Source organism: Macaca thibetana, chromosome 7 (assembly GCF_024542745.1).
Source record: "Macaca thibetana thibetana isolate TM-01 chromosome 7, ASM2454274v1, whole genome shotgun sequence".
Classification (NCBI taxonomy): Eukaryota; Metazoa; Chordata; class Mammalia; order Primates; family Cercopithecidae; genus Macaca; species Macaca thibetana.
In genome coordinates this window covers 98,874,373-98,900,193 of record NC_065584.1, presented here as the reverse complement: position 1 = coordinate 98,900,193, position 25,821 = coordinate 98,874,373, and the positions used below count along the sequence as shown (strand labels likewise).

General features: G+C 42.3%; 1 pseudogene; it reads right to left on the bottom strand.

Moving 5' to 3' along the window:
- Nucleotides 1-1,699: 1,699 nt before the first annotated feature.
- LOC126959083 (thyroid hormone receptor-associated protein 3-like) overlaps nt 1,700-25,821 on the bottom strand; it is a 151,319-nt pseudogene continuing 127,197 nt past the window's right edge.

Here is a 25,821-nt window from a genome sequence, read left to right as displayed (position 1 = left end):
TGAAACTAAATCCACTCTAATCTTCAGTACTCAGACAGAAGACAACTTTCTACCTATGAATCCCACGATCAGAGTAAAATGTTTTAAAAAATTTCTCATCCACATGATGGAATATTATGCACACATGCAAGTGGTGTTTTCAAATCATTCATAATGTCATGGAAAGGAAATAAATAAGATATTAAACCATGTATGTTCCCTAATCTCATTGACATGAAATATGTAATATGTAATATAGTTTATAGTTTAAATGGCTGGAAAGAAATACACAAAATATTCATAACAATGATCTCTGCTCTACAATGATGATTGACTTTTGTGTTCTTTATCTTTTCCTTTTTTATGTCTGTCACTTCATTTATTTTATTTAATTAATTTACTTATTTACAGGAGGAGTTGAAAGACATTTTAAGAAGACTTTTCCTCTTTTTTTCCCTAAACATGAATCATTCGAGTAAAACCAACTTAACTACAGAAATGTAATAAAGTAAGGAGAGTGGGTGCAGCCCACATGTGTTTAAAGGGCTGTGTGCTCAGGACTGCCTGCCTAGAAGGCAAGCACAAAGACCCTTTAAAGAAGATATTTTTCTCCCCAAACATCTACAAATGTTTCAACTTAGAGCTTAAAATTTTTTTTTGAAAAAAAAAAAAAGGTGCAAAGGTGGCCGGGTTCGGCAGCTCATGCCTATAATCCCAGCACTTTGGGACCTGCCAACTTGGGCAGATCACCTGAGGTCAGGAGTTCGAAACCAGCCTGGCCAACATGGCAAAATCCTGTCTCTACTAAAAATACAAAAATCATCCAGGCATGCTGGTGGGTGCCTGTAATCCCAGCTACTTGGGAGGCTGAGGCTGGAGAATCGCTTGAACCCAGGAGGCGGAGGTTGCAGTGAGCTGAGATCATGTCATTGTACTCCTGCCTGGGCAACAAGAGCAGAACTCTGTCAAAAAAAAAAAAAAAAAAAAAATCAAAGTCCACACAAACCACTCACTCCTAATCACCTTCCTTAACTGATTATGTTTGTCACAAATTTTACCAAAAGATTAATGAAAATATTGAAAAAAATTATTTTCTCACATTACATTTGTAAAGATAATAGAATTTAGGCGTTTCTCAGAAAATAGACCAGAAACTGTCATCAAGTTTCCAGACTAGAAAGTCTGGGACAACAGAGCTGCAGGTGGGGAATGGGAAGCCCAGGAGAAATCAGAAAATATTGGACTGGAGTGTGCTCGGGAGCTGCTCCATAGGAGACATGGCTGTGCGAGAAAGGGGAACATGATGTAATCAGAAAAACCTTAACTCCCCGCTGACATACAGCACTGGCTGTCACAACGATTCCAGCAGTTTGGTTCCAAACTGAGGTAAACGCTTCAATGCTTATTCACATGCTTTCATTCACATTGTTTTTTCAGACTCAAGTTGCCCAAATTTAATACTTCTGCTAATGTGACTACACATGCCTAAAAAGTGGGGTGAGGTGGGGGGGTGCTTTTAAAATCAGGATGGGAAAAGAGATTAAAAATCATCAAATTAATCATTTTAGCTCAAAATGAAATGAAGCACAAAATTATTGGTTTCCAATAGGAAATAACCCAAAATCTAAGCATCACTTTCCCTTCCTGCCCTAGCCTCTACCCTACACATAGAGGAAATGAGAAACTCAACTTAAGCCCAGTGTGTTTTGTTCTGTTGAAGAGCAGAGCTTCACCCCAGGCCCTGTGGCCAGCCTCTCCTGTCCAGTGGGATGCAGCGCATGAGATACTTTGGGCTGTAGTAGGATTCCGCAAGGCTGGTGGGGTTGAGGGTAAGATCTTCAGAATCTTCTTGAGGCTCCTCTGTTAGCTCCTCACCCACCATCTTCCTAGTGCTTCTCTCCCCTAGGCAAGAACTCCTGTCAAAACAGCCCCCACTGAGTTGTGGGCTATAAATTATCCTAGGTTCTCTGTCCCACTCTCATTATCTTCAATCTCCCCTTCCTCCCCACTGAACTTGTCATGGGCCCATCTGGGGCTGGTGCTGGACTTCTGAAACATGAACCTCCCCAGCCTTGGCCCTGGCTCACCCGCTTCTCTCTGCCTTCAACTTCACGGTCATTGTGTGAGTAACACTTCTTGCTTTTGGGTGTATACTCTGGGTTCCACTGCTAGTCCTGGTTTCTCTTTTGAAAGTCATTGTTGCTACTGTGATTCCAGAGTAGTTGACTCTTCCCAAGCCACTCCCCCTGGCAGGAAATGGGAAGGTTCCTCGAGCTCTTCTGCTCCTCTTTCTCTTGGACCCACAAAGTTTTGGTCCTCAGTCTCAATTTGTCAAAGCCCACGTGCTCTTCTTTCCCTCCTCTGTTTCTTCAGTGCACACTTCTGCTTTGCAGGAGTGAGATGCCTGGGAGGAAGGGGATGATGACCTGGGCCAGTCTGTGTTCTGGCAGCTTTTCTGGTTTTGATCCCTTGAGTTTTCTCTGTTTTCTCAGCTGATCCTTCCCTTGAGTGGCTTGAGTCTCGGGAATCCACTGATTCTCTTGATTTACGTCTTTTAAGATCTTTCTCCTTATGTTTTTTACCATGTTCAATATCAAGGTAAGGATCAATGAGATCTTCTTTATATTTTTCTTTGGCCTTATAGCCAAGTTGCTGGGGAATTCCCATTTAATCATGAGCCAGACCATGTTTTTGAATGTGTTAAGGGAAATGTCTAACCCCCTGTGTATCTCTGGGCTTTTCTTGTTTTTAGCTGCATGCTGCTCAGTTTAGGTATTTACTAAAGCATTCATATAATGTCATCCTGAGGAGTGAAAGTGATGCTCCACATCATGGTGAACAAGGGTCACTATCTGCTGGGCAAACAATTCTGAGGGGCTATACTGAGACTGAGCTGACTGTATGTGCTGGAAAATGGGACAAAATTTCTGTTCCTTTTTTTTGTTGCTGTGAACTAAATCCTGACAAAGCTTGTGTTCCTGAGCCAGTAACCCACTCGGTCATGCAAGATCCTCATCAAAAGATTCCATCCGGACATTGACCTGTGTCTGTTGAATAATCATAAAGACTTTCCTGCAGACAAGTCTTCTTTGGCTCCCATGTGTTCTTTCTTGTTCTTCTTGTTCTTGTTCTTCTTGTTCTTCTTCTTCTTCTTCTTCTTCTTCTTCTTCTTCTTCTTCTTCTTCTTCTTCTTCTTCTTCTTCTTCTTCTTCTTCTTCTTCTTCTTCTTCTTCCTCTTCCTCTTCCATTCTCTTAGGTCTCTGCAATAATCACATATTGCTTGTTTTAGAAAAATATTTTTTCTTCAAGCAACCTTTCCTGTATTATAGCAATAATATGTCAATTTGCATTCCTACAACTATCTACTTCAGTGTTCAGCTTACTCTATGCTCAGAATTTACTCTATACATTTTCCTCTAGCCCTCTTCCTTTCCCATTCTATACTCTTCCTAGTCAAGCTCTTCCACTCCCATTGCTTCAGTTACAATCTATATATTTATAACTCCCAAACATATATTGCATATCCCAGACTTCTCCTATGAATGCTAAACCTACGTATCCAGTTGCCTATTTAGTATATATCCACCATGATCACTCACTGGCAATTCAAACTCAGTATATTTAAATCAGAACTCAAAGACCCTTCTCCATACCCAGTCCTCTTTCTGTTTCCTACGTCAGTGAGTGACACTCCTATCTATGCCATTGCATAAGCTAGAAAACTGGTTTAACACCTCCCTATCCAACATACCACATATATCCAATACATTATCAAGTCCTATTGCTTCTCCTTACAAAATATCTCTCAGATCTTTCCACAGTGCTCCATAATCATAGACACTCCACTGGGTGAAGTCTTCGTCTCTCACCTGGATCACTTGTTTTTGGCTTGAATTGTTTTTGGTTTGTTGGTTTGTTTGTTTTTGTATCCACAGATGACTGCCTTCCTCCTATCATCTTCTCTCCAGCCAAATTTATCATTTTGAAAACATTAATTTGACCATAAATTTTTCAAACCTTAAATCTTTCAATAGTTTCTCTTTTGATTTTTAAAATAAAATGTAAAAATCACCAAAATTACAGGACCCCCAGCAATATAACCTCTTTCTTTCTCATCATCCTTATCCTCCCCTTCCCCTTGAGTTTTGCAGCCTTATGCTGTAGGGGAGGAAACCCCACAGATCCAGAATTTGAAAACAAGGCTTTGCTTTTCATAAGAAACGTAGGAGGAAAGAAGACTTCTCACCAGCCATGGGTCGAGGACCACTTCAAGCCCAATACTTAACACATCAACATGACAGGCTTTATTTTAGATCTGAGCACAACAAATGCTGTTTCCAAGAATTGCCCTGTATCTAGCAAAGGGAGAGAAGGCCTCAGGATGCTCAGGTAGAGAAGAAGGGGCACTGTGCTGCTCACCAGAGAAGAAAAGGTAAGCCTTTGTAATAAGCTATCAAACTTCAAAAGGCCAGTTGTGTAGAGGCACTGACAACATTTGTTTGAAGGAATTATTTATCCTATAAAGTGTTTAGAATCTATAAGAGTGTAATATTTGTCCAGGAAAGTAAAATAGTGAAACTGTACAAGGGAGACACAGTATTTGCCCAGGGCAACAAAACATTAAGGATCTCTTGGCTGATATTTTGATATGCTGAGCCAGGAACATCTGTTGATCACAGGGAGGCTGACTTCCTCATCTACAACCACAATAACTTTCATTAAGTACCACAAGGGAGAAAGCGTCTTTATGGTTAGGTCCATTTTATGCACTGTCTGTGTTCTATTTGGAACACTTTTCTCTTTCTTCTCTTGTTCCTTCTCCATGCTAACTCCTACCCTTCATGGAGATCTCAGCGAAACATAACAGCTTCTTGGATAGCTTCCCTGATTAACTGACCATCAGCTGTTAACTGATTAACCACTTCCTTGATTAGCTGCTTTAGAACTCTCTGTCTTTGACCCACTTACCAGCAATGTGATTCAATAATTAAATGACTAATATATGTTAGAATATGCCTATCAGGTTCTTCATTGTAGGTCCCTTTCTCAGTACAGGAACTTACACACTAAAAAAAAATTTGCTGAAAGATATGTTAATTCATTTGTATTATTTAATATTTGTTCATCTATCCTATTAAACTGTAACTCCCTTGACCAGGACTTTGTCATATTTCTCTTTGTCAAAAAGGAGATTGATGATTTAATGTGGTGCTTTGTCCACAGTATACATTCAGTCAGTGTTTTATACGTACCAAAATAAAAAGGAAAGCAAAGCACTTCTTTACTGATGTCCCTGTGTGGTAGAGCAGCAACTTAAATCTTGGCTTCACATACCTTTACATTATTCAAATTTATTTATGACTTCAAAGAGCTATTGTTTATATGGTTATATCTATGAATATTTTTTCATCTGAGTTAAAACTGTGAAAAACTAAAATGTATCTACCTAGCAATTTATTTAGGTAATAACAAACCCATTGCATGTTAGCAAAATCACCATGCATTTGTATGAAAATACATGCATTCGTATGCAAATACAATGAAAATACAAATGCATGGTATTTTTGTTGACATGTAATGGGTTTGTTGTTACTTAATAAATGGAGATATATTTATTACCTTAATGTATTTGGAAATGCACTTTGGAAATACATTTCCAAAATTAAAACCTTTTTAGTTAGAAAAATGGCATTGTTTTGTGTTTTTCAAAAATATCTTTAATGTCTAGTTTAAAGATGATAACTGGATTCTAAAACCTGATTCTGCTTTCAACCTGCTGCAAGATGTTGGTTTGTTTGAAGTATATAAAGAAAACTGTCATTACACAATTATGCAGCTGGAAAATAAAGAGATTTTAATAACCTTTTTAAATAATTGTGAATTAAATTGTGGATTATATTCTCCTTTACTACTACACCAAAATTCAACAAGTGGTAATTTCTTAAAGATGAATTGAAATATCAAATCGAAACATTATCAGTGAACTTTTTTCATAATGGTTACATTAAAATCTGTCAGTTCACTTTGCACTTTGAACAGATATTTAACTCATGCATGCTTTTGTAATGTCATGCAGTGATGACTTAGAAAATATTAATTTACTGAGTTATACAAATCTTCTAAGTGTCATATTTCATTATACAATATAAAAATTACATTTATTAATACCACTACCAATCTCATTAGAAAAGCAATTATTGGGAAGCTGCCAAGCTTGCAGTGGCAAATACAAATTTTCCAAAAGTCTAACTTTCGCTTGAAATGTTAAATTTTATCATTGGCAACAAAAATTCTCAGTTGTTAGTGATAGACCCAATTTATATATTTTTAAGAAAATGTCTTGACAATATCCAAATCTGCATAACTACAGTTTGTCTATTAGTCATTGTTCCAGATAAAAATGGTGTTTCCTTAAAAAACGAAAATGCTGACATTTCAGCTCGCAACTCAGACAACTACACAAGTGCTTTTCCCCGGGAAACCCATGACGCTTCAGTATGCAGCAGAAGTGCTTTAGACACTTGACTTTTATCTTGGAGTACTCATGAAATACCAGAGCTTGAGGGGCATTTGCTGGAAATCAATATTCTATCCTCAGCCTCTTTTAACTCTGAGGGAAAACTTATGCTTTCCAGTACCTCTGTCTTCCAAACATCCCATTCAACATACACAAATTATACCTCCAAGCCTGCCAGTTTTATTGTCAACACTAATATCCTTAAGGGCCTAGGTGAGAGAATACAGATGCCAGCCAGGGAAAAACAAAACAAAATCCATTCAAAGTCCAGGTCCTTTCACTGGTGGGTGGGGCGATTGCTTCCATATTAATCAAAAGCACGTAGAATTAGGAGAAAGAAAGATAAAAGACAACTTCCGGGGCTGTGACTAGCATCAGGGAGGATGATGCTATCATAGCGGAAGGAGAAATCACAAAGCAACAACTCAGGAAGGAGGCTTGATGACTGCATTGAAACTGGGGATAGTTTTTGACATGTGCAACCGTGTGAAGAGACCACCAAACAGGCTTTGTGTGAGTAACATGGCTGTTTATTTCACCTGGGTGCAGGCAGGCTGAGTCCAAAAAGAGAGTCAGCGAAGGGAGATAAGTGTGGGGCCGTTTTATAGGATTTGGGTAGGTAAAGGAAATTTACAGTCAAAGGGGGGTTTTTCTCTGGCAGGCAGGAGTGGGAGTCACAAGGTGCTCAGTGGGGGAGCTTTCTGAGCCAGGATGAGCCAGGCACAAGATAATGTCATCGCTTAAGGCAAGGATGCGATGGCTTGGCTTGGGCTCAGAGGCCTGACAATTTTCTTCCCTTTAACTAAACGCAAAGGTTTCCGAAACTCACCTACCTCGTTGATGTGGTGGTTTAGCCAAGGAGTGTAAAACCATTGTCATTAGGGAGTAAGGAAGTAGTTCAGGAAGTTCACAATGGAGCCACCACCAGGAGACAAGAGACCCCACTTCTAGAAGATTGGAGTATCTCCTAGTCACTCTCCCTCCACTGGTTCCCCTCTCCAATGGGCAACAACTTTAAAAAATACTTGTATACATTTTGAGATCAGGATTTGGAAATATCACAGGCCATTTTGGAATTTTTTAATTCACTATGGATTTTCTATTTATTAAATAATTAAGAACATCTTTAAGAGGATAAGCCATGAGAAGGAGGAATATCTTTGTCATGAAAATCTCTTGAAAGATGCTGTTGAAATGAGGATTCTTCAAAGAGAACACGTCTATTACTTTATTTTCAATGAATAAGAGTAGGATGCAACTGCAGCTTTGCATCCTTAAGGAAGCTACTTAACCTTTCTGAGCCTCTGTTTCCTCACTTGTAAAATAAAGATAATAATAGTATTTACCTCCAAAGATTATTGTGAGGATTAAATAAAATATTACACATGCGGTATTTGGCGCTCTGTTTAGCACAAGTAATACATCACAAATAGTGACAGAAGTGACAGTGGTGGTGGCAGTGGCAGCAGCAGAGGTTGTAGTAGTCATGGTGGAGACTGATAGTAGTATAAGCAATGGTGGTTGTGGTGGTGGCCATGGCAGCAGGAGTGGTGACAATAATGTCAGTGGTTGTGGTGGTGGTGGCAGCAGAGATAGTAGGGTGGTAGCAGGTGGTAGTGGAGATTTTAGTCCTGGGGGTGGGGTGATATGGCAATGGTGGTTGTGGTGGCAATAATGTCAGCAGTGATGGTGGTGATAAGTGCTGTGGTGGTGGTGGACTTGGTGGTAGTGGAATTGGAAATGGTGATGGTGATAGTGGTGGAATTGTTGGAGATGGATGTGGTGAAGATGAAGGTGGAGGTCGAAGTGGAGGTGGAGGTGGGGGTGGTGGAGATGGAGATGGAGGTGGAGGTGGAGGTGCTAGAGGTGAAAGTGGAGGTTGTGGTGGAGGTGGAGATGGAGGTGGAGGTGGTAGAAGTGGTGCTGGAGGTGGAGGTGGAGGTGGAGGTGGTGGTTGTGGTGGAGGTGGTGGAGGTGGAGACGGAGGTGGAGGTGAAGGTGAAGGTGGAGGTGGAGGTGGTGGAGATGGAGATGGAGGTGGAGGTGGAGGTGGTGGTGATGAAGGTGGAAGTGGAGGAGGTGGTGGAGACGGTGGTGGTGGAGATGGAGATGGAGGTGGTAGTGGTGGTGGTGGTGATAATGGTAGTGGTGGAAGTGGAGGAGGAAGTGGTAGTGGCGATGGAAGTGGAGGTGTTAGAAGTAGTGGGAGTGGGGACGATGGTGGTGGAGGTAGAGGTGGTTAGAATTGAAGGTGGAGATGGTGGGGGTAACAATGGAGGAGGTGATGGCAGTGGAGGTAGAGACGATGGTGGTGGAGGTGCTGGCGATGGTGCTGGCAGTGATGGTGGTGGAGGGGTGGTGTGGTGGTGATGGTGGAAGTGATAGTGGAGATGAAGTTGATGGTGGTGGATGTAGAGGTGGTGGAGATGGTGCTGATCATGGTGACGCTGGCATTGGTGGTAGTGCTGGAGACAACAACGGTAGAGGAGTGGTGATGGTAGAGGCAGTGATGGTGTTGGTGGTAATGATGGTGGTGAAGACAGTAGTGGTAGTAGTGGTAGCAGTGGTGGTGGTGGAGACAGTAGTGGTGGAGGTGGTGGTGGTCACGGGGGCAGCGATGGTAGTGATGGTGGTGGTGGTGGTGGTTGTGGAGATAGTTGTGGTGGAGGTGGTGGTGGTAGTGATGGTAGTGAAGACAGTAATGATAGTGATGGAGACAGCAGTCGTGGAGGTGGTGATGATGGTGGTGGAAACAGTAGTGGTGGAGGTGGTAGTGGTAGTAGTGGTGGTGGTGGGAGCAGTGATGATGGTGGTATTAGTTCTGGTAGTGGTGGTGATGGGAATGCAGGCTGTGGTGTGATGTTGGCAACTGTGACGGTGATGGTGGTGGTGATGTCTGCTGTGGCAGTGGTGGCAGTAATATGGTGTAGTGGTGGTGGCTACACTGTGTTTAATTATTACAGCCAGTTGGTTATCACAGAGGGAGTACAACCCTGACTCACTTGGTTATCAGAGTAAGATCAAGTCTTTTCAAAGGCATTGGTGAGAGGACCTGGAAACCGTCTCCTCATGTGGGACTCACAGGGTTCTAGCTCTGCCGCTTAGGTTATACGCCCTCAGCTCAGGATGCTTCCTGTAGCTGTAGAAAGTCCAGGAAGGCAACTAAAATAACTGATGATGAGACCTGTTCATGGAATGGGCTGAACTTGAAAGAGGGGTAGAAGAATTGATTTAATTATTTTCCCCTTTGTCCCTTCAAACCCAACTTTTTTTCTCATTATGGGATAAAATATTTTATCAGACATGCCCTTCTAATTTTTAATCATTTTTACATAATAAACAAATAATATCTTTGTTTTGGCATCAAAATGTGGAGTCCAATCTAATAATTACATAATTCCAGTGAGACAAAGCACAATTTTCAAAACACTGTGAATTCCTCACCCACCTCAAGCTGGTTTCAGGCTGGGTGCCTGGTCTCTGCTGTTCCTGGAATGCTGTTTCTGAATGTTCCTGGCAGGGCCAAGATGGGATGGAACAGGGGTAGAGGAAATAGTCTTACATGCTGGTACTGTTGGCATCTGGCTTTGGTCTCTCTTGGATGGAAGGTGGAAGGCACACATTTACTGAGTTTTGCTGTTACAGGCACTTTTGAAGAGTCTTTGCCAACTTGCCACACACTCACACACACAACTCATGCACACACACACACACTCATCCATACACACACTCACATATACACACACACATACACTCATCCATACACACACTCACATAGACACACACTGTCACACACACTCATGTACATGCACACTCACACGCACACTCATGCACACACACACAGAGCAAAGCCTCTCTCCTGAGAACAAAGCCCCTCTTCTCAGCCGCTGGGTTTCTAATGGCCCACCCCTCTCCTGGGATCACAGTGTCTCTCCAGAACATCTTCTTTGGTCCCTTTCACCAAGTCCACAGCTGGCCCCTAGAGAACACTCACCTTTGTTCTTGATCATCTGATAAGGGTGGCATCGGTCACAGCTGCTTCCTTTTGAATTCTCTTGCCTATAGTAAGACACATTTCTATGTTCCCCAAATGCCAGGGGGCACATGCCAGACTCCCCGGGTGGCCCCCTCAAAGGCCTCTCAGTTGACTTGCAGTGAGGCATAAGTTCCCATCCACACTCATATAGGGGACAGGGGATGGAGTACACCGCCCTGAAAATGTGTCCAAAGAAACCCTCTTTCTCTCAGCCTCTCCAGCCCTCCTTAAGCCTGAAAACAGATGAAGGGGTAATGCTTGCAGAACTGATTTTCCGATCTCTCAGTATGCTCTGCTAAGGACATGGCAGAACTTGCCACCTACTGTCCTCTTTTAAGGCTTTGAGGCCCTGCTGAAAGCTGCAGACAGAGTGAGTGACGGGGTGACATTTTCACATTCTCTTACAATAGGGTTGGAGTGCTGGCAAATAAGAACAGAACAAAACATGATGAACACGCTTGATCTAGGAAGACAAACACAAAGAGAAAATAGTAATAATGAGAAAATACCCTGCATTTGTTGAGCAAAGCTTTTACATGTATTGTTATATAATTTTCAAGGACTGGGAAATGGATATGGAGATCACAGTAATAACCTAGCATTTAGATAATGTGGCAGAGTTTACAAAGAGCTGTCTCCCATATCGACTCATTTGACTCTCATAAGAAGTTGGCTGGGTTCGTGCTATTCATCTCATTTTACAGAGGAAGAATTAGGGTCAGGAGTGGCAAAGAGGGCTAATCTCACAAGCCAACCCGTATTAATTGAGCCCTCCTGCCAATCATAGTGCTATTCAAAGTATAGTCCAAGAGCAGAAAATGAAAATAAATACTTGGAAACTCTTTTTTTTTTTTTTTTTTTTTTTTTTTTTGAGGTGTAGTCTTGCTCTTTCACCCAGGTTGGAGTGCAGTGATGCGATCTTGGCTCACTGCAACCTCCGCCTCCCTGGTTCAAGTGATTCTCCTGCCTCAGCCTTCTGAGTAGCTGGGACTACAGGCTCGTCTCAAACTCCGGACCTCAAATGATCTGCCTGCCTCAGCCTCCCAAAGTGCTGGGATTACAGATGTGAGCCACTGCGCCTTGCTGAAACTCCTTTTTTTTTTTGAGGCAGAGTCTCGCTCTGTCTCCAGGCTGGAGTGCAGTGGCGCAATCTTGTCTCACTGCAATCTCCGCTCCCAGGTTCAAGCGATTTCCCTGCCTCAGCCTCCTGAGTAGCTGGGACTACAGGCACGGACTACCATGCCTGGCTAATTTTTAAAATTTTGTTTTGTAGACATGGGGGTCTTGCTTTTATGCCCAGGCTGTTCTCAAACTCCTAGCATCAAACAATCCTCCTGCCTTGGCCTCCCAAAATGCTGCTGGGATTACAGACATAAGCTACTGCACCCCACCTAAAAACTCTAAAAGGAATTTAATGTTGCCATGACATCCAAGCATGTGATCAGTAGACTCACTTCACTGAGCACGGTATGGACCAGTTTACATGTTGTCAAACTCATATGGTGAGTCTCACACAGCTTGAGCTCTTTTCTAGTAATGTACAGTAGGACTACATTCTAGTCAGCAACAGATTAGAAATTTAAAAAGAGAAAAAACCAGGCCCTTCATGACAGACAATTTAAGAAACATTTCCCTAGACAGAGCATTGCATTTAAAAGGATCCAAAGTCCAGGAAACAGTGTTGTGGTTGATTAGTGATGTCTGCCCTGAGCAAGGGGGTGGGAGGTGGTGACATGTGCACCACCCTGTGCCTATCAGCTAGGTCATGGTGTCCTATCCTAGTAGAACAACCTCAGATCTTAAAAAGAGACATATATGGGGGAAAGACTAATAAACCTGATTACAGAAACAGCTATTTTCGAAATGCTTTACAAATTTCAAATACACTAGCATGTACTATCTCATTTGAAACTTGGAACAATCCTGTAAAGGAGATGAAGAAGGGATTATTAGTCCCACATTGCAGAGAGGAAGATTGTGAGTCAGACCATTTAAGTTGCTGTCCATAATCACAGAGGTGAGCAGTGGCAAGTGCTGGGCCCAGAACCAACACTTGGTTGCCAGCTGCTTAGTCCAAGTATCCTCACTCCCTATCCAGCTGCCTCCCTGTTGAGGATGAAATAAAGTGATATATGTGAAAGCTCCAAGTAAAAATGAGAATGTCATACGATATCAGTTTTATTATACAGCAGCTTAGATAATTTCATGGATGGCATCCCTACATGGTTTTTAGATTGACATTCCAGAAGACAATCTAGCCTTCCTGATACTAAAAGAGCAATTGCCCCTTTCAAACAAATCGCTGGGCTAGAAAGACACGTAAGTCCAGGATGGCAATTTATCTCTTCATTTGCTATCCTAGTTCCAGATGTAACTACTGAGTGTTATTATAAATAGGACGGTAAAAATGTCCTGTCCAGCAAGCACCTATTGAGCACTTGCTCTGTGTCAGAGAAAGGCTACACTGCACTAGGCACAAGAAACACAGACATGAATGGGACCAACAGATGCATAGACTCTGAGTCCCTTAGGTGGCCCCTGTTCTCAATTAATATGGTTGGCTTGTGAGATTAGCCCCCTTTGGCACTCCTGACCCTGGTTCTTCCTCTGTAAAATGAGATGAATAGCACCAACCTAGCCGACTTCTTATGAGAGTCAAATGAGTCGATATGGGAGAAAGCTCTTTGTAAACTGCCACATTAACTGTTCTTGCAATTAACTGTTCTATGTGTAGTAATAAAAAATAGATAAGAGGTCCAGAATTGCTTTCAAGGGAGACTGATTTACTCATGAGTGGAGATGGTGAGTTAAGCAGAGAGGAAAAAGAATTTACAAAGGAGAAGAAACCGCTCACAGCACATGTGGAAAGGTGAATGAGAAGACAATTGGAGAAAGGGCATTCACCCAAAAGGAATAGTACATGCAAAGGCTCAGAGGCTTCAAACCATCTGATGGGTTTGGGCAATATAGATGGTTCTACATATCGCCTGCATGTAACAGGGAAAAAAATCAAGACTGACTTTCACTATGTATTTTTTTTAAAGAAAGTCATCTATTGTTCACATGAATTGCAAACATTTCCCCTACTGAAACTATCCTACTACTTAATCTGTCTTATTTCATCTTTGATAATATAAGGATGCTAACAGAACCTACAGCTCTAGGCTGTTTTGTTAACCATGTAGAGCGCTTAGAACTGTGTTAGTCCATAGTAAATGCTCGGTAAGTGTTTTATTGTTGATGACAGTGGTAGTGGTGGTGATGATGATGATGAAGGTCATGATTTCTACTTTATTTGACTCCTCAACTCAACTGCCACATCTGAGCTTCCACACCCAATATAGAATGAATGTGAAATAATTTGTTTATGCTATGACAGTTTGGCCTATTGCTTTTCTCACATAGGTTCCTTTAAAGTCTGTTATGCTTGGTATCTTTTGGGCTTTGCTGAAAAGAGGCACATCTGAGATGCCTAGAGCTCACAGCAAGGAGACCGGGTTCCCTTTCACAGGCACTGGTGCCCTAGATCAGGTTTAAGCAAACTAAAATCCCTGGGACAAATCAACCCTCCATTTGTTTTTGTAAGTAATATTTAGTGGAACTCAGTCCTTTTTATTCACTGATTATTGTCTTTGTTTGCTTTTGTGCTACAATGGCAGAGTTGAGCTGTGACAAAGATCTTATGGCGACAAAGCCTAAAATATTTACTCTCTGGACTTTGGTTGAAAAAAATTAGCCATCTCTTGCCCTCAGTGATGCCCAGACTCCTGCTACTCACCATTGGCTATACCAGCCATTCCAAAGCTGGTCAAAGTTAGGGCAGGGGTTGGTGCACTGTTGATTAGAGCACACTGGTGTCCTGATCTAATTCTCTTCTCCCAGAAACCTCACAGCAGTGCCAAACACTTCTTGAAAATATGGCCAGTCCTCATGATTCACAGATTCTATATTTGAAAATTCACCTACTTGCTGAAATCTATGTGTAACCTCAAAATCAATATGCACAGCACTGTCTTGGTCATTCATTGACATGCGCAGAGCTGTGAAAAATTTGAGTCACCCAACGCTCACATGTTCCCAGCTGAAGTTGGACAGGGGGACTCTCTGCCTTCTTGTTTTACTCTCACAATGTAAAACGAGTATCCTTTTTGCAGTCTCTTCAGGGTCATGATTTTCTCAGTTTTGTGCTTTTCGTCCATGGTTTTGCTGTATAAAATGGTCCCCAAGCCCAGTGCTGAAGTGCTGTCTAGCAGCTAAGTGCAGGGTGGCTGTGACACACCTTATGTGTCTTAGACAAGCTTCCTTCAGTCACACGTGACAGCGCCGTTGACCCTGAGTTCAATGTTAACAAGTCAACAATATATATTAAATGAAGTGTCTTTAAACTGAAACACACATACAGCAAGGCTACGTATTGATTGACAGATGAAATGTGACTGGAGGCTTGCAGTAACCCTGTGTTTTTGTCTTGGTTAATTTAGTGTTTGAGTTGAATTTATACAACATAACTACAGCAAATGATGAGAATTGACTGTAAGAAAAAAAATGGTTCAGGAAGGCCCAAGGTGTATAATCACCTTGGCAGAGCACTGTGCACAGGGACCTGAGACCTTCCTTAGCAATAAAGGAAGCTCTTTTGTGTCACATTCTGATGGGTGAGAAAAGGTCTCTTGCTCTCTCATCTGCTGACTCCAGGAAGACAGGAGATATTCCACAGTGGTTTGGGCACAGGAAGTCTCCATAACTCATAAAATAAAGGTTTCTGGGAACTGACTCTGGACTTAGGGATATGGTACATGAGCTCTCCTTTCCAGAAAGTTGCTTATGTAGGATTCCAAATGGCTTAAATTCTGATTTCCTGCCTGCCTCTCTCTCTCTTCCCTCCTTCCCCAACCCCTGCCTTTTTTTTTTTTTTTTTTTTTTTTTTCTGAGACGGAGTTTCACTCTTGTTACCCAGGCTGGAGTGCGATGGTGCGATCTCGGCTTACCGCAACCTCTGCCTCCCAGGTTCAAGTGATTCTCCTGCCTCAGCCTCCCAAGTAGCTGGGATTACAGGCATGTGCTACCACGCCCATCTAATTTTATATTTTTTTAGTGGAGACGGGGTTTCTCCATGTTGGTTAAGCTGGTCTTGAACTCCTGACCTCAGGTGATCTGCCCACCTTGGCCTCCCAAAGTGCTGGGATTACAGGCGTGAGCCACCACCCCCAACCCCCCTCCACCCCGCCACCTGCCACTTCTTTCTTCTGGAACTCTGGTATAGCTTCTGAAAAACACTTCATTCCTGACTGGCCAGACCTCACCATGTCTTTTCTTCTTCCAAGTACACAGGGGTGTTAAAAGTCCCCCAAATTATTACTTTGTGCTCATCCTAGCTGATGATGGCACCCATCTCTGAGGCCAGTCCTGGGCACTGCCTACCTCAGGGACGCAATCCTGTGTTTGCACAGTTACAAGAGCAAGTTGCCCCTCTTGCCCCTGTGGGGTGATGTCTTGAACTGAGTAGGAGGGACATTCTGAAGGGCATACAATGAGCTGAAGTGCCTGGTGATGGTGGTGCCAACATCCCTGGGGAGCATCTAACTCAGGCGTTATCCACAAAGCAGCTCTGCAGGCTTGACATGGGGTCATTATACCCACCACGTGCATTAAAGGAGATGGCATTTGTCAGCTTCCTTTAGTGGCACCTCCTTGGATTCCCACTTTCTCTTCTTTCCTTCCCTCCCCTCTTTGCTTCTTCCTTTCCTTCTCTCTGTCCTCTCTTTATCTTGATCAACTCAAATGGTATTGAATACTAATGAATATCACACCTAGGCCAGCTGATAAGTAAAATTTAGAGACAGGAGTTTGGAGTTTGATGCCTTCTTTGTCACTCACTAATTGCATTAATTTGATTAGCTCATTCATCAAATATTGATTGTTTACTAGGTGCCAGGTGCCATGCTGGGCACTTGGGCTAGGTCAGGCAAGGAGCAGAGTGTAAGTTAGAGAATGAAGAGCCATGGAAGAAAGAAAACACAGATGAGCACAGTGACCCAAAGGGAGGCCAAAACCAATCTCTGAGACCCCACGTGCTCAAACATAAAATGTGGGTGATGACTCTCGCTCTCCTCGTGAAGGTGAAATGAGACAACACCTGTGAGAGGGCCACATAAATCATCAACCGTACGAGATGAATGTGTGCTGTGGCAGGAAGAATCATCTCATCCATAGGACCCGAAGGTTAAAATACACTCCTCATTTGGAGAGGAAAGTGATAAGGGATGGAAATCCACATTTGTGGGGTGCCTATTCCGTGCCACCTCCCACCCCTCAGGGACCTCCTCTCCCCTTTAAGGTGGGCCTCACTTTCCCAATTTTGAGGATGAGAAAGGCAAGGCTTAAAGTGAAGTAACCTACCCAACGTCAGGTCACAGCACTGGGAGGATGACAGAGCCAGGCTGAGAATCCATCTTCATCTTTCTGGGGCTTTTTCCTCCAGGGATCTGAGGTATAAACCCGGCTGGGTGACCTCTAAAGTCCCTCCAATTCCAGGAGCACGCAACTTCTCAGCAATTACTCTTCCGGGTAAGGATAATTGGATGACCCAAAGAAAAACACATCTCGGAGGGACCTCAGGGGGAAACAGACATCCACAGGCTTGGATCAGATGGTTTGGAGAGGGGCAGAAGTTTTCACTCAAGGGGCTTCCTCCACCGTAAGGGGTCCCAGATCCCAAGGAGAAAATAGAAGCATGGGGGATTTCACTGGTGCTTCCAAGCCTCCTAATAACAAAATGAGAAGGATGGGGCTGCAGGTGAAGAAGCCTTGCTTCTGACAGCAGGGCAATTATCAGAAGGGAGCAACTCAGGCTTCTTTCTTTAAAGAATGGAGATCTACACGCTCGACTTAAAGTACAAGGTGGCTAAGAGAAAGAAGAAATACACACACACACACACACACATATTCACACAAAGAATTGACAGTTCTGTTAAATATTGCTCACCAAGAAGTTGACCAGGAAGAAGTGTTTATTTCATGCAATTTTCCCAGTGTTTGAAGTTTTGAGATATTAAATCACTTAATATTACAGATAGCATAGTGTTTTTTGGCTGTTATCTCATGTCTGATCCCTGGCAGGTTATGAATAAAGATAGTGTGATTTACATATTTATTAGCTCCTTTTTTCACAAAAATAGCAGCCCCACATCTCCCATAGTCCACAGTCTGCACTGACTGGCAAGGACATTTAAAATAAGACCTTGTCACAAATTCTCATTTTATACTGGTCACAGTGATAGTGTGCATGAAATGATAATAGGGAATACTCCCAAGTCTGTGCCGAATATCAAGTTTAAGTGCAGTGAGGTCATTTGATGAGTCTGTGATCCCTCTATAGAGGTAAGAAAGTCACTGATACCCCTGAACCCCATCTCAGGAACACAGTGGCCTAGATTGGCTTGCAGAACAAAGGTTCCGATTATAACTGCTCTGTCCAGAGGCTGTGGCATCAGTGACCTTTGCAAAAGGGCCTGTCACCTGGAGTGGACATTAAACAGAGCAGCACTCTTTGCCTGGGGTCTTAATGCCCATGGTGGTGTGTTTGAACTTGAACTCCTCAGCAGAGTTCCAGTCATTCTCCTGGGAATATGGGCTCCTTCAACTGAAAAGCACTGAACACAATTAATCTCCTTGTCTGGTTCCCTTTATCTTGTAGAAACATATGTGTATAGAAAATTTCAGCAAGGAGTTCTCCTCTCAGACACAGAAGGACCTGCCATGTATAAATTATTTGGCAAGGAAGTACAGGCATTTTGACTTAAGAAGGGTCTGAGAAGGCAGAGCTGTTCCTCTGGGAGGAGACCCCAGGTGCCTTTTCCTCCCCTAGAGCAGTGATGGTCGCCTGTGGATGGAGAGATGATTGCAGGTAGACATAGGAGAAGAAAATTCTGAATGAATCCAGATTTTTCTTTTCTAAGTACATCTTTGTGTTTCAATAAAATTTCTTGGACCAGCAGGTTTGTGGTGTCAGGAGTCCTTAAATAACTAAGTAATATTTCTAACTATTGACGTTCTTGAGCAATGATTCAAGTATTACGTGAGCGGCGTAGCCTGTAATGGATCCGCATTACTATAGAAAAGGAAGTCTCTCTAACACTGTACTACTTGACTGTAAATCCAACAACCCACTGGCCTCTTGCCTACTTCCCTGGGCATGGGAAGAACTGTAAAATCGTATGGACGTTTGGCAACAGTTTCTTTGAGAGAGGTATTTATTATCTCTTTTCTAAAAAGCCTGGAAGCAACTTTTTATCTACTCCAGAAGCAGGCATCTTCTAAGAAGTCACACCAAACCTAATTTGAGTCCCTATCTAATGAGAGCATCTTAGGGCTGCTTCAGAGATTTGTTGGAGACTCATAAATCCTGTTTCTAGGCCATTGGTCCTCTCTGAGCTGTTTTAGGCAGAGATTCATTCATTTACCCAGAGATTCGTTCTCACAAACAGAGAAAAGAATGAGACGCATGATATAAAACTCAAGATTGCTGGGCGATGCTCCACAGGGCAGGTACTGATGGGTATGAAAGATCTTTGCTACAGTAAACTATTTGTTTCTTCTTTGCTCCAACTATTGCAAATCTGCAATCTTCCAAACTGAGCTTGACCACCTAAGGTGGGGGGCCTCCCACAAATGTGTGGCTGTTTTAGAAGATGAGATACATTCTTTTGTTATCATTTCCAGGCCTCACATGAGCTGGTGCCCTGTTTTGACCACCTGTCTTTCCCCTTGAGTCATTCAAGTAGGTTTCCAACTCCTCACAGTAACAATGAGGCCTTCCCTTCAGTATTTGACCTCCCAACCAGAATCAATGTGCTTTAATGAGGGACCTCGTATCTCATTTGGCCCATCAAGGGTTTCTCTGAGATATCCAGTTACAGCATTCAAAAAGCACAAGGGAAAGAGACCGTTGACAAGCCCCAGGAGATCAAGTGAGGAGCAGGGGTTGCTACAGGAAAAGGTAAAGTTGGGATCGGGAGGCAGGTGGGAATCTGACCCTGAAAAAGCAGTGTCTGATTGCTTCAATCTCCATACCGCCCTCTCTTCTCCACCTATAATAGAGAGTATTTTCTGTGTCTTTCCTCTCTGTTATCCTCTCAAAATTTTTTACATAAGAAATTTGGAAATTGTGTGTTTGTGTGTGTGTGAGTGCAAGAGAAAATAAAAAGAAATGAACATAACATACATTATAAAGTACTTACTAAGCTCCTGTGCCAGTCTCCCCTGAATTTGAATTGTTCATCTCTGGGGATTTGATGATGGGCCCCACCCTGATGTGGGTAGGTAGCCTACAACCAGCTAATGGAAGCCAGGTTCTTTTGTGTGCGTGTGTGATGGAGTGTTGCTCTGTTGCCCAGGCTGCAGTGCAGTGGCACAATCTCGACTCACTGCAACCTCTGCCTCCCCGGTTCACGTGATTCTCCTGCCTCAGCCTCCCAAGTAGCTGGAATTACAAGCACCTGCCACCATGCCCAGCTAATTTTTTATGTTTTTGGTAGAGATGGGGTTCCACCATGTTGGCCAGGCTGGTCTCGAACTCCTGACCTCAGGTGATCTACCTGTGTCGGCCTCCCAAAGTGCTGGGATTACAGGTGCAAGCCAATGCACCCAGCCCGGAAACCAGGTTATGTAGCAGTAAGGAAATTCCAGTTCCATTGGCAGCAGACACCTGGGGAGGTGCCTCATGAAGAACATTTCTAGGTTGACAGCTGTATAGACCAACCTACTGGGAAAGAAAAATGACAAGAGTAAGGAGAGTAACAGCAAGTACTCTACAACAAGAGTAAGGAGATTACTCTTGTAGGTCAACTTCTCCACACCTCAGCTACCTCAGTTCAAGGTAAAGAAACTAACAGAATTTAAACCACAGGGCTGTCATGAAGATTAATTTATTAATATAAAGTTTTTAAGAGTGTAAGTGCTCAGTAAATGCTAGCATTCATATTATAGAAACACAATATGGAAAAGATATAAATGAGGTCCTGTCTACAGAAGCTTGACATCCAGTGGGAAAGCAGGAGTTAAAATAAACAGATGAAACATAGGGTAATTTCTGCAGAGGAGGTGAATGGATTTCAGAACTCGAGAGCTGGTCTCCCAAGTTTTCTCAAGAATAAGAAAAGGCTTCTCAGAGAAGGGGACCTTTGAACTAGAATATCAAAGATGAGCAGCAGGGGGGCTTTCCACAGAGACAAGATATAAGATCTTTTTTATTTTTATTTTTTCAGACCAAGAAAATAGAATGTGCAAAGGCATATAGGCACAAGAGAATAATGGATTTGGGACAAGCCCAGATACTTCAGATCTCGTCTTCTAAGCTTGCTAATTATGAGTCAAACACAAAATAAATCAGCAATATACTTTTTTTAATTGTCAGAAACTTGAAAATGCAGGCAGACAGAAACCAATTCATATTTCTTAACTACAGAGAGCAGGTGATAACATCAGCCTTCTTGTTTAAAAGAAAGCATCGGATATTTCTACTCCTCAGCTATTATTTAGTTCCGGAGCAATGGTATCACATCAAATATACTCTCTGGAAATTATTCTCATTAAGTAAACAATATACAAGATCTGAAACAAACCCTAAGGCAGTCACACTCAGGGCCACTAATGTCCAATTTAAAGTCAGAAGTCCAAAAAGTTATTTTTGTTTTATTTTAAAGAGTCCAGTCTGCCAGTTACGTACCCCTCAGTGTGTTGTGATATTATTTCCTACGTTATTTGTGGGGGTTCTCCAGAGAAACAGAAAAAATAGAATGCATATAGGGAGACATAGGGATTTATTTTAAGGAATTGGCTCACATGATTATGGAGGCTGAGACAAGTCCCAAGATCTGCAGTCAGCAAGCTGGAGACCCAGGAGAGTCAATGATGTAACTTCCAATCTGAGCCCAAAGGCCTGAAAACCAGGAGAGGCCATGGTACAAGTTACAGTCTGAACGCTAGCAAGCTCAAAACCCAGGAAGAGCCAATGCTTCAGTTCAAGCCCAAAGGCAGGAAAAGGCCGAATTCCTTCCTTGAAAGCAATCAGGCAGAAGGTGTTTTCCTTACTCCTGGAGGAAGGAGCTGTCTTTCTATTCTATTCAGGCCTTCAATGCATTGAATGAAACCCACTCTCATGAAGGAGGGCCATCTGCTTTAGTCTACTGATTCAAATGTTAACCTCATCTAGAAACACCCTCACAGACACACTCAGAATAATGTATGACCAAATATCTGGGTACCCTGTGGCCCAATCAAGTTGACACATAAAATTTCCCACCACACCTAATTAGTTAGTGTGATATATTGATCAGCAGTTGCATTCCATATGGTGGAATTTTTTTCAGAAACTGTTAATTGCAACACCGAAGATAATTATTATACCTCACACTGAATGCATGAGATTTAAAGTCCGGAAAGACATCTCTGGCCTTCAGAAGACCTGATTTGCGTTACCTTAACTTCCTGCATTTCTTATGATTTTACGGTGAAGTCTAACGTGGCAGAAGATTATTAGAAGGGACACAAATATTTGTAATTTATAACACGAAGTTCTGAGTATTTCAATAATGAGAGAGAGAAAAGTACTGTGACATCAGAAGACTTGACCTTGCTGAGTTTCCAAGGCAGTATGTGGCCATTCTTTATAAAATATGTATCATTAAAATCCTGCTCCTGGATAGTGCAGACCTTTACATATGCCTACATGGCACAAACTGAAACAAAGTCTTGGCAATCACTTCTCTGATCTGATTGATGTAAACAGTGAATTCTGTTAATTTCAGGCTGAAGTGATTTTTCTTCTGTCCTGCTTTACCAGTCTCGCTTTGCACATTGATCATATTAATTGGTTAATTTTGAGCTTTTCACTGAGCTCCCTGCTGTTTGAAATCCGCAGGGAGTTTCATTTAAGGAAAAAAAAGTGAAATGTCTACTGCAAATATCCCCACACAGAACTCTTTTCCCAAAATAGGAAGAGAGACAAGACTTCAGTAAAATTTTTCTTCCTATGAAATGTCCATTTGATCCCTTCCTTTTGGACCTCATTTAATGCCACAGGACATAGGGTTCACTCTGGCCTCACCTCCTCTTTTTACTCCTGGCCAACTGGTGAAACCCTAAGTCCAGAAGCCGAGGAGCCTCCAACCTAGTCTGAGCTTGAAGAGTCGCCCTCATTGGAGCAGTCACCTCCTAAACTGGATTGATTTTCTTGTAGGTTTATGAAAAGGCTCCTCCAGGGTTGACATGTAAGAGAGGAAGGTTCCCCAAAGAAGCTCTGCTTCTAACTGCATCATATATAGGACTCCCGAAGAAGATTTTTGAGCAGGTGGATCCATGACTACAAAAAGATTCTGGGCAATTATTTTTCAGTCTTCTTCCCCTCACTCCTCATGAATTTTGTTTGGAATCGATTAGTTGATGCTTCTGTATTAATTGAACTAGACTAAGTCAAACTGCAAAAACTCAACCCCTAGATCTCATTGGCTTATCACAATGGTGGTCTGCTTCTTACTCATACCAACCTAGATGACCAGCATTGATAGGCAGAGAGTTCTCCTCCTTTGGATGCCCAGGGACCCAGGTGGACTGATGCTCCAGCCTGGACTAAGAGTCCAGGTCCTCCATGCCACCATGACAGGACAAGAGAGTGAATGAAGGTCCTGCCCTTTAGCAATTTAAAATCTACACCCCAGAAGTGACAAACAGTACTTTTACTCACAGCTCATTGGCCAGAACAGTCACATGATTCCACCTAATGAAAAGAACTGGGAAGTGCAGGTGCCCAAGAGAAGAATGGGACATTTACCACCCCTGGTAATGTCTACCGGAGCTTCTCTCTTTTTTTTTTTCCCTTCAGCCCAGACTCTTGACTTCCAAGGTCTTCTAACCTTCCTCTGATTTTACAACATTTTGGACTCTTTTCTTTTTTATTTATATTTTGTTTGTTTGTTTGTTTTTATTTTTGTTTTGAGACGGAGTTTCACTCCTGTCACCCGGGCTGGAATGCAGTGGCACAATCTCGGCTCACCGCAACCTCCACCTCCCGGGTTCAAGTGATTCTCCTGCCTCAGTCTCCGGAGTAGTTGGGACTACAGGTGCGTGCCACCACATCCGGCTCATTTTTTTTTATTATTTTTTATTTTTAGTAGAGACGGTGTTTCACTAGACTCTTTTCTAGAATTATTGTCATCAGTAACTCTGTCCAAGCCCTCACCCTCCCCTAGACAAATCATACACACACACACACACACACACACACACACACACACACACAGAGTGGGTAAGAAGGGTCTAACAATTTGTTGACAATGCTCATACACATTAGGTAGAAACAGAAGTCAAAGAGACGTATAAGCATTCTGATTGCCTAGAAGTTGTTGAAATGACTCGTATAAATTGCTGTCAATGGCCTTCAGGCCCTGCCATTCTTGTGCTCATGTGTGTGTGAAAATGGTTCATTAATGAATCCTCTGGTCACATTCAGTGCCACTGCACCTGTATATATGGTAGCTCACAAATAGTATTGATGTAGTCACAGTTAGACATACCTCTATGTGATGCTCTACGTGTGTGTGTTGAAGGGAGGGGATTGGCAGGATTGTCCCTCTCCAAATACAGAAATAGCAAATTCAATGGAAATGATCTGCAACAATTTTTTTTGGAGACAGGTTCTCACTCTGTCACCCAGGCTGGAGTGCAGTGACATGATCTCAACTCACTGCAACCTCTACCTCCTGGGTTCAAACAATTCTCGTGCCTCAGCCTCCCAAGTAGCTGGGATTACAGGTGTGTGCCACCACTTCTAGCTAATTTTTGTATTTTTAGTGGAGATGGAGTTTCACCATGTCGGCCAGGCTGGTCTTGAACTCCTGGCCTCAAGCGATCCACCTGTGTTGGCCTCCTAAAATAATTTTTAAATTTATAATACTCATTACTGGCAGAGATCTGGGAGACAGGAGTGCTCATATATTACAGGTCAAAGTGAACTGTAGTACATTTTCTTTTTCTTTTTTTCTTTTTCTTTTTCTTTTTTTTTAGATAGGATCTCGCTCTCTTGCCCAGGCTGGTGTGCAGTGGCACAAACATGGCTCACTGCAGCCCCAACCTCCCAGATTCAAGCAATTCTCCTACTGCAGCCTCCCAAGTAGCTGGGACCACAGGGACATGCACCATCAAGGTCAGCTAATTTTTTAAAAATTGTTTAGAGACAGAGTCTCACTATGTTGCCCAGGTCAGTCTCAAACTCCTGGCCTCAAGTGATCCTTCCACCTTGGCCTCCCAAAGTGCTGGGATTATAGGCGTGTGCTGCGGTGCCTTGCTCATACAACATTTCGGAAGGATGATTTGACAATATTAATCAAAAGATTTAAAATTGCATATAAACTTTGTTCTATTATTTCCATTTAAAAATTTTTCCTAGGAGAAAAAAAACAAAGATTTAGTTGTAAAGTTCTTCAGTATAGCACTATTTATTATAGGCTTGAAACATCTTTAATGTCCAGCAACAGGGAATTAGTTAAATAAATCATTTCATATTATTGGACACTACCCAACAACTAAAATTACGTTTTGGAAATATATCCACTGACTGTGAAGATGTGCATGAGTTCATGAGTTATTATTATATGTTTCCATTTTGAAAACAACTACACATGCATGCACATGCCCATGCTTTACTTTTGCATAAGGGTTGACTCTGGGTTAATTTTATCTTCTTATTTTAATTTACCTGAAATTTCTTTCTAGCTCACCTACTTGTGTAAAAATACTATTTTGAAAAATTTGAAACGTTGCATTTTGAAGGAGGCCCATGGGTGTCAAAGAGCTCTTATCAAGGAATTTGGCCCATTCATGCATCAACCCACTCATTCCCAATGCCCCCACAGATCTCATGAACACTTGGCAAAAGCTGTTCTTCTATATTGGGTTTACCTAGCAAACATCCTCTTGATAGTTTACTTGATAGTTTACGGCCTCTCGCTTTTGTTAATCTCATTCTCTGACTACTTGAACACGAGTGCCCACAGAAGTCTCCCCCAGCTCCTCTCCCCAATACTTTTACTTTGGAACCCTTCTTTCTTGAATGCAATTCTACACTAGCTTCATGGTTTCAAGCACCATTAACTATATGTAAGAGGCTTTCTCCAGCCCACCTGCCACATCCTTCAGAATTCATATTTCAGTAAGTGTGATGTATTGCTGCATTATTGAAACATCAGAGTCAATTATCATCTCTTTATACACTTCCCCCACCCAATTATGGGAA